Here is a 14,891-nt window from a genome sequence, read left to right as displayed (position 1 = left end):
GATTACATTTGTAGTATTCATTCAATAATTATGTTTATGATATTCATTAATTACATTAATTGTATTGATTTATTACATTCATGATATTATGTCCTGATACTACTGTCCATTTGTGGGGCTTTTCCATCACATAAAACAGAGATTCTGTACTTAGGAAATCATTGCTCTATATTCCTTTCTTCTCCATCTTGAGATAACGTTTAATCCTCCTATCTCTATGAATTTGTATATTCTATGTATTTCATGTAATATAATTCTAATTCAAACAGTGAAGGGGAAGATGAATAGGAATCTCACTTACACAACTTAAGTGAATCATAGCTCTCTGAACAGATGAAGATACGTTTCTTCCGTATCCCAGAATCGAATCAATATTTATATGTATAGTTCAGCTATTATTTGGCTTAAAAGGACATATTAGGAAATGTTATCATTTTTACTATTTTCTACAGAGAAAATATTTTCCAGTTTCAAATAACCTTGGACTTTTGAATTATAACCTGTTTTTATGTTCAAAAAAAACAACAATAATAATAAAACAAAACAAATGAGGAAAAAAGGAAATAAGGGGTTAGAAAGCAAATGGGTGAAACAAAAGGGAGCCTTTTACATTTTTTATTTTTTAAATTTTTTTTAAAATTTATTTTGTTGGCTAGAGAGATGGCTCAGTGGCTAAGAGAAAATATTTTACTGTTTAAAATAACCCTGGACTTTCGAATTATAACCTGTTTTTATGTTCAAGTTATCTGTGTATTATTTCTCCTGCATGCTGTGGGATGTTCTGTATGTCAGATGTATTGCTCTGATTGGTTAGTAAATAAAACACTGATTGGCCAGTGGCCAGGCAGAAGGAAGTATAGGCGGGACAAGGAGGAGAAGAATTCTGGGAAGTAGAAAGCAGAGTCGGAGAGTCACAGCCAGCTGCTCCAGGACAAGCAACATGTGAAGATGCCAGTAAGCTACGAGCCACATGGCAAGGTATAGATGAATAGAAATGGGTTAATTTAAGCTATAAGAACAGTTAGCAAGAAGCCTGCCACAGCCATACAGTTTGTAAGCAATATAAGTCTCTGTATTTACTTGGTTGGGTCTGAGCAGCTGTGGGACTGGCAGGTGACAGAGATTTGTCCTGACTGTGGGCAGGCAAGAGGAAAACTCTAGCTACACCTGCAGTTGTACATAAAATGTTTTACATTTTAAAAAAGGGCATATATTATTTCAGTTTTAAATCACACCCTGATTGCCATGTGCCTACAGCACATGGAGAAGTGAAAAGATGATTCACAGAGGGACAGTGGTGGCTTAGACTGATGGGCGAAGGTGTGTAGCCCAGACGTGTCTTGAAAGTTGAGCTGCTTTAATTTGCTGATGGCTCAGATTTGGACCCTAATCATTGTTTTTAGCCATGGCAGTGGGTCAAAGCAACAGATTTTATTCTGTCACATTTCTGGAGGCTAGCAGTCCAAGAACAATGTGTCACCAGGGCCACTCTCTACAACTTAGGGGAGAATTGTTCCAGCTTTGGTGCCACTGGGTGTTTCCTAGCTTGCACCAACCTACCTACAGTGCATGTGCCCACCGTTCTTCCCATGGTGCTGTGGCTCAGATCTCTTTATTTCTCTGTAAATATATTTCTCATTATATTGAGGACCCAGCCTAAGTCTGAAGAAACTTGGAGAACTTACAAATTAGGTCACAGATACACATATCTTTTTTGGGGGGGGGTGGGGGAGCGTCACTATTCAACTGACTATATAGACAGAGGGGTGGGAATGGATGAAATACATTGAATTATATAATATAGATTTGGAACTTGTCAATCTTTATTATTTTTATTTTTGGGGGAGGGTTTTGAGACAGGGTTTCTCTGTGTAGTTTTGGTGCCTGTCCTGATCTTGAACTGTAGATCAGGCTGGCCTTGAACTCACAGAGATCCACCTGTCTCTGTCTCCCAAGTGCTGGGACTAAAGGTGTGCACCACCGCTGCCCAGCTTTGAACTTGTCAATCTTTAATAGCATGTATAACATAATGTATCCATTACTTTTTTGGTTGCTATGACCATAAATCCCTGACAAGAGTCAACTTAAGAGAGGAAGTGTTCATTTTGTTTTCTAGTTTAAGGATTTAGACTATTTTGTCAGACGAGGCATGTGGCAGGAGAATATGCCCTAATCAGGAAGTAGGATTATGCTAAGAAACCTCAAAGTCCTCCTGTGGTGATATATTGTGTACCCTAAAAAACTTGCCTGAGGACCAGAGCCAGCCACTAAATTAGACATAGAGGTCAGGCAGTGGTGGCACACACCTTTAATCCCAGCACTTGAGATCTCACGCTTTTGCTTGGGAAGCACACACGCCTTTAATCCCAGGAAGTAATATGGCAGGGCAGAGAATGGTACATAAGGTGTGAGGAAACAGGAACTCACTCTCTTTAGGTTGAGGATTTCCTAGAGCTAATAACTAATGGCTGGCTGCTTTGCTTCTCTGATCTTTCAGCTCTCACCCTGATATCTGGCTCTGAGTTTTTTATTAAAAGACCATCTAAGATTGGAACAACGTCCTCCACAGTTGCCTACTTCCTCTAGCTAGGCACCACCTGAAGCTCTGCCACCAGCTAGAAACATGTGTCCACACATATAAGCCTATAAAGGGCATTTCACCTTCACACCACAATATATGGTATGCTTTTCTTACCACTTTTCATTTGAACTTTTTGAGCAGTTTATTTGACAGATACTGTTATTCTAGAATTGTAAATGAAATAAAAAAAATGAAGCCTGTCAGGATTGCAAGTAGAGCTGGAATTGAAACCCAGATTTCATAGATGATACCCCCAACTGCTTGCTTACTTTCCGGGTGGTAAGGAAATGAAATGTGTCCTTAGATGAGCAGACCATGAGGGGAATTGGCAGGGAACTGCAACTTAAGGACAAAACAAAATACTACTGTAATGGTTAGTTTTTGTCAACTTCACACAACCTACTGTCACCTGGGAAGAGGAAACTTCAATTAAGAATTGCCTCCAACAGACTGGTCTGTGGTCATGTCTGTGAGGCATTGGTTAGTGATTGATGCAGGAGGGGCCTAGCCCAGTGTGGACAGGGCCTCCCCTCGGCAGGTAGTGGACAGGGCCTCCCCTCGGCAGGTAGTCCTGGGTTGTGTAAGAAAGCAAACTGGGGCTGGAGAAATGGCTCAGCTGTTAAAGGCTAGGCTCACAACCAAAAACACACCAAGGCAAACTGAACAAGCCTGTACGCAGCCTTTTTCAGTGGACTCTGCTTTAACTCACACCTCCAGGTTAAGCCTTGCATTTATGCCTTAGTTTCCTCAGTAGAAAAATGGAAAAAATAAATAAAATGAGCGATAGCCTGGAAGCTGAAAGAAACCCTTTCCTCCCCGTGTTACTTTTGACCAGTGTTTTATCACATCAGAAGTGAAGCAAATGAGGAAGACTCCTCAAGGGTGCTTCTTTTTGGTTAATGAAAACTAAAAGAAATCTCTAAGACTGTTGGAGTTTGTGAGCACCGAGTTCCACAGCAAGACTGATCAATCTCTATCTATCTATCTATCTCTCTCTCTTCTCTCTCTATCTTTCTATCTATCTATCTCTCTCTCCTCGAAAACATGGACAAACAAAACCACACCTCACTGGAGTCTCTCTGTTCTAGCCCAACTAGAGTTAATAGATCTATTTCTAAGTCTTCTTAGGACAGTTCTGAATGTCCGTAACATTCATATGAGTATGCAAGAAGGCATTCACAGGAGAATGGAAGACAAGGCTGATTGGGCTTCTGTAGCATACCTGGGAAGGGAGGAGCTCTTGATCCTGGTTGCAGATGATGGGATCTACTGAGAGCACAGCTCATGAGCTGCACTACCAGGTAGGACACTTCCTATGCTGTAGGGGTGTACTCAGGATACAGAGGTGCACACACACAGTCATATGAATACAAGGTGTAGGTTGTTTTGGCAACTAAGAAAGAGGGTAAATCTTGCCACAAATATCACATAACACACAGTTGAACTGAAAAATTGTGTGGTGCACATACATTTACTCAGGCCCACACACGTACACATAAAATGAAAAAAAAAAGTCTCAGAAATAAAATTACATCTCTAGCTTGATTTTTAGGTGAATAGTTAAGCAATTTAAAACTCAAAGTGTGGGCATGATATCCAAGCATGCCAAAGGTTAGCTGCTGACTAAGTAGGTGTCAGTGTTGGGGTTTCAATCCAGGCTGTTAGGTCATGAAGTTAAATATTTTAATCTATACTATATTTCCTTTTGGGCTTTAATTCCTGACTCACTTGCTTCCTAAATGTAAATTTCAGGTGGATAATTCTTAATTTTATGTTTATAGGTATTTTGCCTACATGCATATCTATGCACCCTGTGGGTACCTGGTGCTCCTGGATTCCAGAAGAGAGTGTCCAATACCCTAGAACTGAAGTTACAGGCAGTTGTGAGCTGCCTGATGTAGGTGCTAGGAATGCAACCCAGATCCTTTGCAAGATCAGCAAGTGTTCTTTACCACTGAACCAGCCCCGACAGATGTAACTTTTAAATTGAGCTTTTGTGTGTGTGTGTGTGTGTGTGTATTGGTTTTCAACTTAAAAAATTAGATATAGGGGTGATTACCTCTCCATTTGTCAAAAATACTCCCACTTCAGAGCTATTTGTTAGGAATAGCTACCTTTTATTCTCAAAAGCATTTCAGTTTGACAATAAATGGTGTGAGTGTGAGAATGTGTGTGTGTGTGTGTGTGTGCGCGCGCGCGCGCGCATGTCCCTATGTGGGTACACTTGCATGTATGCATATGCGCATGTATAAGTGTGTATACAGAGGCCAGGGAACAGTTTTGGGGTATTGTTCCTTGGATGTTGCCCTTACCTCTTTCTCGAAACATACTTTTGTGCTACATTGGAGTACACCAGTGAAGAAAGCTGGCTGGCCAGCAAGCCTGGAGATATCTACTTGCTCCTTCTCCCGGGCACTAGGCTTACTACTATGCACTGCCACACCAGGCTGTTGCTGGAGTTATCACCAGTCCCGCCTGGGCCCGCAGCCACTCAGACCCAAATAAACACTCAGACGCTTATATTATTTAAACTGTTTGGCCTAATGGCTCCGGCTTCTTGCTCTCCAGTTCTTATATCTTAAATTAACCCATTTCTATCACTCTATAAGTTGCCACATGGCTTGTGGCTTACCGGTACTTTCACATCATGCTTCCTCTGTCTCTGGCTGGTGACTCCTGACTCAGCCTTCCTGTTCCCAGAATTCTCTTCTCTGATTATCCCACCTATACTATACTTCCTGCCTGGTTACTGGCCAATCAACATTTTATTTATCAATCAGTCAGAGCAACACCTTCACAGCATCCCCAGCACCAGGCTGTTTTGCCTTTGTTTTTGTTTTTAACATAGGTTTTAGAGACCAAACTAGGTCTTTGTGATTGCAAGGCAAGTATTTTACAGACTGAGCCATGCCCCAGCCTCACCAGTAAATTGTATTATTTTAGCTGTTAGGTGTTCTGTGCAGGTGAGCTATACTGTGAAAGTGTCAATACCTGTTTATTCCCCCACACAAAAGGCCATCATCATCACAGTTTTGTTCTAACTGCCTTGAAAGACAAAATAATTTATCTTTATAGAATACATACTTATAAAAATTCTGCCATCCTGCGTTAGCTGTGGTTATCAGAAGACAACCAAGAAAATCAACTTAGTGGAGAAAAGATTTATGTGGGGGCCCATGGTTTCAGAGATGGCAATTCATGGTCATTGCTCCTGGGCCTGGAACAGAGGGTGAACAGATTCCCAACTCAGAAGAGCTAAGAAGCAGGGTGGGGTGGGAGGGGGTGGAGTGGGGTGGGGTGCAGTGGGAGTGAGGTGGAGGTGTAAGGCTCTAATATCCCATTCAAAGGCACCCTGCTTTGTCTTGCTTCCCCAATAAGCCCCTCCTCTCTAGCAAACTGTCCCCTCTCCCAATAGCATCGCAGGCTGATAACCAAGCTGACCTTTAGCACATGGCCCTTGCAAGACATTTTGGATCCAAACCCTAACAGGCCCTTTGTTTTCCACATGGAAAAAAAAAAATTGCAAAGACCCAGTTCCACCTTGCTTTCTAGACTATTCTCTTGTGCTATAGCCTGCTCCATATTCCTCATCTCAGGGACCAGTCCCAAGGACCTGTTCAGCCTGAACCTGAAACCAGGTGACCTTCACCCAAAGTATGCATTTCCTTTCTGTCTTCTGCTAACAGGAAACTCTCAGTGTTTGAGGCCCAGCTGAAAGTTTTCGTCCACCATACCAACCTTTTCACATTGTCTTATCGTTGGGCTCCATGCCTGTATTCCCTACTCATTTAGGAACTGCGTTTAGACTGCCACTACATTCAGTGCCACTGAAAGCTGTTCAGAGTGCTCACTGAAGTAAAAATCTAGATGTAGTAAGGCCCTTTGACCCCTCTTCTGAATGCTGACTCTTTCTCCCTGAGCGACTTTCCTTGAACACCCAGCTCCTCCTGATATGACAACAGAACTATTTGTTTACTGTCTACCTTTCACATTATGAAAACAAGCTTCATGAGCATGTCTGTCTGTTTTGTCCCCCCATTGTATTCCCAAAGTTAGTCCCCTCTCCTCAGTGGGTACTCAGTCAGTCTCTGTTAAAAGGGTGAGTCTGAGCATTGCGTCAGGAAACTGCCTCAGAGTCCTGCAGCCTCTGTTGCAGGGTGCTCTTATCATTCTTTCCAAGGGCCCACAATTGTGATTAAGTCTAATCAAAAACATGATCTCGGAGGCAGTTTAGTTCTTCATTTTCTTCATATACATAAACTTCTTGTCCCTCGGTGGGAAGCAGTTAAACTTGGCCGCAGAAATGTAGTCTGTGATGGAAGTTAAGATTCCTTACGTAATTGGCCATCATAGATAAGTGGCTTGTGTATGGGTTAAGTTTTAGGTGCCACGGTTACTGGAAATATTATAAAATATTCACACAACCAGTGTTTATTGAGTAAAGCTCTGTGCTAGAAGGCGAGGCCAGCAACAGCATGAAATAATTCCTTTCCTTTTGTCCTCTTGGTCATTGCTTTTCCAAAGATTTTATTGGTTCTTTGAGAATTTCATGTAATGTGTTGTGATCATAGTCACCTTCTCTCCCCCAGCACTTCCCAGAGCCCTCTCCCTTCCCTCCACACTCAGCTTTCTCCTTTGTCACCCCCACCAGGGCCACCTTATGCTGCCAGATATTCTTGGATGTGTGGCCTTCTACTAGAGCATGGTCAACTAACTCATTGGGGTCGTACTCTTAGAGAAAGCTGACCCTTCTCCAATTGCCACTAGCTCCTCAGCTGGGGTAGAATTTTGTACCCAGCTCTCTCTCCATGCTAGGATTTGGTCTGGCTTAGACTTGCACAGGTCTTGTGCATGCTGCCACAGCTGCTGTGAGTTCATATGGGCAGCTGCCCTGCTGTGTCCGAACGACACGGTTTCCTTGTAATTATCAACTGGTCTGACTCTTACAGTCTATGTGACCCCTCTTCCACAGTGATCTCTGGTCCTTTAGAGGAGGGAGTACAGCATATATGTCTGTTTAAGGCCGAACATTCTACTAGTGCTGATCTGAAGCGCTCATCCCTTCTGACTAGATGTTGTAGAGCTGGGAGATACTATGCAACCTACCAGAGGAGAAAAATTAATCCTAAGTCATGCCCAGATGTGAACTCTGTGAACTACAATAATGACTGACTAGGCAGGACATGCCCATTGTGCAACAGAGGCATGAGTGTCATAGAAATAACCAACCACTTTCTGATTGGGTTAAGATCTACTCCACAAGATGAAACTCGTACCATCACCAGAGGTCACAGGCTGTAGTAGAAAACCTACAACTATTCTGCTAGGAGAGAATTTAGTACTATTATTCTGCTTAGTGGACATTGTATTAAACTAAACGCCCAGTGCCTTACACTTATACTCATAGATTAAGGAGTCTCTTAGCCCTTATCAGAGAAGCTTTTGTTTGCAGTAGACAATTGTCAACACAGAGCCCCATAACTGGTAAAGGTTCAGAGAATAAGAGATTATGGAATGTTCAGTCCTACTTCCTTTCCTGAAGAAGGTGATATATGGTAAGAAAAGTATTTGCCCAAAGCATAAAAATCTTGATGCTATCTCACACATGCACATAAGTATGAGAAAACACAAACTGGGTGGCCTAGCTATAGTGCATGAAGAACCCTCAAAACTTTAAAAAAAATTTTTATATACATTGATGTTTTGCCTGCATGTATGTCTGGGTAAAGGTGTTGGGTCCCCTAGAACAGACAGCCATGAATTGCCATGTGGATGCTGGGAATTGAACCCAAGTCCTCTGGAAGAACAGTCAGTGTTCCTAACCACTGAGCCATTTCTCCAGCCCCCCTCAACCTTGTTAATACAGCTCTAGGAGGAGAGTCATTGCAGTTGGCAGTCAGGAGAGGGGCAGGTGGCACGTCCACCCTCCCCACCATGTTTCCTCATGCAGGATTACTTTCCTGCAAGATCCTTTCTTACCTTGCATGCACAATGATGCACCAGTCTTATTTTACATTACAAATAGTAATTTACAAATAGTAAATAGCTCTTACAAAAAGTGTTATTTTCTTTTAGGTTCTTCTTCTTTGAGAAGTGCCTATTTCTTACAATCATCGTGAGAAGTATCTTTAACGAGGGCAAATATGACCCATTTTATTCCTGGTATCTCATGCACACATAAGAAACAACACATTCTTCTTGCAGACAAGGGTAGGGAGTATTGTACCCATTTCTCGAAACCCCCAGAGACCACCAAGGAGCCGGTTTCCAATGCAAGCACATAAGGGTCTTTTTTTTTTTTTTTTTTTTTTTTTTTTGGTTTTTTTCGAGACAGGGTTTCTCTGTGTAGCTTTGCGCCTTTCCTGGAACTCGCTTTGGAGACCAGGCTGGCCTCGAACTCACAGAGATCCGCCTGCCTCTGCCTCCCGAGTGCTGGGATTAAAGGCGTGCGCCACCACCGCCCGGCTCATAAGGGTCTTTTTATTCAGATTCAACCTGGCAGATGGAAGGAAATGTGGCGGAGGCCATGAGCCCAGGTGTAGAGTTTTTATAGGGAAAAGCCACAAGCCAGGAATTGGGATTGGGTAGAAGGGATATGGGGCAAGGTGATATTTTGAAATTATTGGTCTAGACTTTGGGTGCAAAACCACATTTGAAACCACTGGGTAAGACTTTTGGCGGGAACCACAACCTGCTGAACAGGATTATCTGGACTGCTCAGCAGGATTATCTAGATATCTTCAAGGGCCATAAACTGCAGACAGAATGTCTGCAGGATCATACTGCTCTGTATTCATTTGAGTTGTCATGGCACATTCCTGAGGTCCTTCCTGGAACTGAGTATAGCAGGTGATCTGAGATGGTGGCCCTTTCCCTAAGATGGAGCCTGTAATGTCAAGTCTAGGCCTTCACAGGAGCAGCCTGTACTAAACAAATCATGAGCCTTTGGAGTTGCAGGAATCACTGTCCACTGCCCTCACTACTGTCATCATTCTCCACACTCCCAACTGTGATGATATTTTATTTGTGCTGAAATGTGGTGATATTTTATTTGTATGTTAATAAATAAAGTTTGCCTGGAGATCAGAGGAAATCGCAAGCCATTTTAAGAAAACATAAAATTCAGGCAGTAGTAGCACACGCCCTTACTCCAATCACTTGGCAGGCAGGGCAGTTCAAGGCCACACTAGGGAACAGACAAGTGTGGTGACACGCGCCTTTAATCCCAGTACCAACCAGAGAGACCTGGAGGTCTGTACCAACAGGCAATGACAAGGAAGTGAGGTAGCTGGGCTAAGAGCCAATGAGAGGGCTGAATAGCAAGGCAATAAGGTGCAGGTAGACAGGAAGTAACTCACTTTGGAAGCTGCCGCGCGGTGAGGTAAGGTTAGCGGTGGCTTTCCCTATTTCCCTGATCTCTCTAAGGCTTTCACCCCTATATTTCGCTCCATGCTTTTTATTTAATAAGACCACTTAGAAATTTGTCTACACCCAACCCCCACAGTACCAGTATAAAAGGTTCAGGCTCCTGATGCTGGTTTGTGTGTGCATGCTTGTAGAGCCTGAGGAAGTGTCAGGTGTCATTCCTCAGGATCTGTTCACATTTTTTTTTTTTTTGAGACATCGTTTCTTACTGGTCTGAAAGTCAACAAACAGGCTACTGGGCTAGGCTGTCTGGCCAGCAAGCCCCTAGAGATCTGCTTTTCTCTATTGTCTACAAAGCACATCACCACATTCCTCCTCTCTCCCCTCTCTCTCCTCTCTCTCCTCTCCTCTCTCTCTCCTCTCCTCTCTCTCTCTCTCTCTCTCTCCTCTCTCTCTGTGTTATACACAGACCAGAGGTTTATGTTTGGTGTCTTCTGTTGCTCACCATGTTATATTTTGAGACAGGATCTCTCACTGAACATGGAGCTCAGTGATTAGCTCCATGGGCTAGTCAGTGAGTTCCAGGGATCTGCCTTCCTCTGCCCTCATAGTACTGGGATTACAGATACATGCCATGGCACTCAGCTTTTGGCATAGGCCCTGGGGATCTTAACTTGGATCCTCATATTTGTTTCTGCAATAGGTAATTTATTTACTGAGTCATCTACCCAGCACCCACACCTGGCCTTCTGTGTGAGTTCTGGTGATTAATCTCAAGTCTTCAACCACCTAGCCCATTGGTACATTGCTTTTAGAGACTGTCAGTATCAACATACAACCTACTTACTTACAGGCAAGAGAAATAATCAGCTGTTACAACTTCTGTGCCTGCCTGCCTGCCTAAGGATCTTCCCAAATGCAAACAGTTGGAGGATAAATTCATCACTTTATTCATGAAGCTATTTTCAGATTTCGCCTTTTCTATTTCAATTGTATCATTCAGCAATGAGGAAAAAAAAATCCTGACAGTTATTCCCACTTCACCAACTCTATTAATCAAAACTCCAAGCATTCTGGGGCTTTCCATTGCCTCTTGCATCATGCATTCACCACTGTTCTGGTACTAGTTTAAGCTACAAGTCTGAAATCGTGACATAGACTTGAGATTACTGCACACCTCCACCATGTTAATCAGACGAACCTTGCTTTCTTCTGCCCCCTAATAGGAGAATAAAGTCCAAACCCTTTAGCCTTGATTTGCCACTGATGCAGGATTTTTCAGAGCAGTAGACTTTTCTTGGCTCAGCTGTGCTTGACCCAAAGACCTAAGATGCCACACACTCACAGGCATTAAAGATCCAACTGGGACAGTAGCTCTTAGTCCACTGTATCATAGCAAAGATTAGTGATGGGAACTCTTGGGACTAAGTTAAACCCAACCAGAGAGAGAGAACCATACAATGTCCATGAGATGTCCAGCTTGTGAGAGGTAGTTGAAGCCCCATTTGTGCATCTGCCTCCAGCTTCGGCCTCAACTATCTGCTAGCTGTGAGTCGTTCGCTCATGTTGCCACCTTCAACCTTAAAGGTGTCCCAAATGCTGCTAATTATCTGAAATTCTTTCTGTTCTCACATTCATGTTACCAGTGGCAGCTACACGTTTTGCCATGGCAGACAGTTAATCCAATCACAGACACTGTGCTGTAGCTGCAGTCTTTTGGTTCTGTCTTATCTAGGTGCTTGTTTTCGGGAGGTCTGAGGTGGTCTCCTAGATGGCAATGTCTTGTTAGAAGCCATCAGTCCTTACAACTTCCTTTGTATTAGAAGCAGTGTACCAAAACCAAGAACATCAGCAAGGACAATAGAGCTTTGAATATGTCCCTCAAGGATTGGGGCCTGGCTGCAAGCCAGCCTGCTGTCACTGGCCAAGAGCCTTGCCCTGCTTCTTATTTGTTTAATTTGTTTATCTCATATCCAGCTACAAACCCTCTTGATCTTCCTCATTGCTTTGGACTCTGCTGTTTTAACCCTTAATCTTCTTACAGAAGCCAGCCTCTGTTCTCACTAAGAAGAGTTTGCTGTTTTCACAGAGGGTTTCTTACCTCACTACATTGTCAATATGCCTCATTTGATTTCAACAATCACTTTTGCTACCCCCTTACCTAAAGCCTACTATTAGCCTTATTTATTTGTTTTCAGTATTTTCTGTGGCTCACAATTTTGTGTACATGGGGTCTGCTCTCCTTTAAAACCTTGCTTCCTTGTTGCCCTTTCTAAAGTCCTTTTTATTGTCCCTACCTAGCAAACACATTGATTCTATCAAGAATTTCTAACTAGAGTTGATGAACATGTTAATTGTGTACATACTGCAATAGAGTATCCTTACTTTGCCTCCCTACATAACTGTCTTAGTTAGGGTTTCTATTGCTGTGAAGAGACATCATGGCCATGGCAAGAAAATATTTAATTGGGGTGGCTCACTTACATTTCAGAGGTTCAGTCCATTATCATCATGGTGGAGAGTATGGTGGCATGCAGGCAGATATGGTGCTGGGGTAGTACCTGGGAGTTCTACATCTTTAAGGCAACAGGAAATCAACTGAGACACTGGGTGGTATCCTGAGCATAGGAAACCGCAAAGCCCTCCCCCACAGTGACACCCTCCTCTAACAAGGCCATACCCACTCCAACAAAGCCACACCGCCTAACAGTGCCACTTCCTATGAGATTATGAGGGCCAATTACATTCAAACTACCACAATAACATTGGGATTTCATAATAGCCAGAATTATTTTCCCCTAAATTTATTTAATATATACTATGACATTTTGTGCCTAACAGATACACTACTAAAAATGACTTCTGTAGTTTGAGTTTTCTTCAGTCCTTCCCAGTCCTACAGACCCTGCAACTGCTTATAAAATAATTACTCAGAAGCTTATATTATTATTATTATTTTTTTTTTGGTTTTTTGAGACAGGGTTTCTCTGTGTAGCTTTGCGCCTTTCCTGGATCTCGCTCTGTAGACCAGGCTGGCCTCAAACTCACAAAGATCCACCTGGATCTGCCTCCCGAGTGCTGGGATTAAAGGCGTGCGCCACCACCGCCCAGCTAAGAAGCTTATATTAATTAAACTGCTCAGCCATTAGCTCAGGCCTACCACTGATTAGCTCTTACACCTAAACTCAGCCCATTTCTGTTAATCTACATGTTGCCATGTGTTCTGTGGCTTTGCCTGTTGCCTTTACATGCTGCTTCCTGGATGGCATGCTGGCATCTCCTCCTCAGTCTTCCTGTTCCCAGAATTCTCTTCTCTGCTTGTCCCGCCTATACTTCCTGCCTGGCTACTAGCTAATCAGGTTTTTATTTATACAGAGCAATATCACAGCAGACTCCCAGAAAAGAAGCTAAAGATCCAGTTTTGTTATTAACTGAGTGATCTGCAACCAGGTTAAGTTCAAGCCAACCTGATGTTTTTAAATTAAAAAGTTTGTGTACTCCGTATTTGAGGAAAGACATGAGCTAGTGTCCTCTGGGCAGAGTCTTCACTCAGGAACAAATCATCCATGGGTGACCTAATGGCTTGATGACAGCTTGACCACTCACTTTAGTCACACTTTAAACACAGGCTCTGGAAGACAGAGCTACATTTCAACACAGAATCATTGCAAGAACTATCACCCTCATGGGTGTGTGGTCCATGCAGTGGCATACAATCCCACTGCAGAAGGACTGGCCACTTGGCACAACACTCTCTTTCTACCATATTGAGAGTCTCTGTTTTAAACAAGAAACTTCACACATTTCCATTTTCTGTTGGGCCCCAGAAATTACATACTAATTTCTGAAAATCCTAGAAAAGTCAGTTCTTCCCTGACTCATACACCTCCTATATACAACATTATACCTTTGTAATTGTTTGAACACACACACACACACACACACACACACACACACACACACACACACACACACACACACAAACACACTGGAGCTCAGTCTACCTCACTAAGAGCTTCACTGATAAAGAGATCCAAGTTGTTCCACTCAATAAAATATTGATTCACAATTAACCTGTATCAATTCCTGAATGTCTTTATACACCCTTGTTACATAACTCTTTCTCACAAATATTGAAACTTCCCCTCCTGAGGAGAGAGGAAAGTATCGAAACCTTGCCAAGTCTAGGAAGTAAATAAAACTTACAAGGCTCAGGCAGTTCCTGAAAGTTAAAAGATTCATAAGCCCCTCACCAAGGTAATATAATCCCTAACAACTGTTGGAGAGAGGAGGAGATACTGAGTGCTAGGGCTGCCTGAATTTTTTTTTTTTTTCAGGGAACTTTAGGGATGCAGCTTTCATGAGCTGTTACCCTTAGTGAGGTGGGCTTCTAGGTGATGCAGATGCCTTTGAGTCACAATGCTCCTTTAAGTAACTGCCCCCTATATTCCCATAAGTAGCCCTATGCAATTCACTGGCTCACTCAGATGGACATAGGTAGAATCTTTTTTTTTTTTATCTGTACTGTGCCCTATATGGGGTGTTAGGCTTTTGTCCTCATCTCCCCAGAAAAAGTCACACAACTCCAGTCTGTACTTCTTTGGTTCTACTTTGATATGTGTCTTCTTATATATGTGCATGTGGCTCTCTAGAGTAAGTTCTCAAAGGAGGAGTCACTTGGTCAAATCATACATAGGCTTGGAATTTTAAAAAATACTACCTAGTGCTCTTCATGTTAGATGGACTAGGTCATACCCCCATAAGTGACACATGGGTCTCAGCTTCCTTACTTCTCCAGCCTTGGTAGTGTGTTGTCAGACATTTGAAACTGCTGTTTTATACATGGAAATGTCTTCCTTTGTATTTATCTCCTGAAGAGTGATGCACAGTATTTTCTGGCTTAAAAAAAAATTGTTACCTTTGTCTTAGTTATTTTTTATTGCTG

The sequence above is a fragment of the Peromyscus leucopus genome, chromosome 19, assembly GCF_004664715.2.
Source record: "Peromyscus leucopus breed LL Stock chromosome 19, UCI_PerLeu_2.1, whole genome shotgun sequence".
NCBI lineage: Eukaryota > Metazoa > Chordata > Mammalia > Rodentia > Cricetidae > Peromyscus > Peromyscus leucopus.
This window is presented reverse-complemented; position numbering follows the sequence as displayed.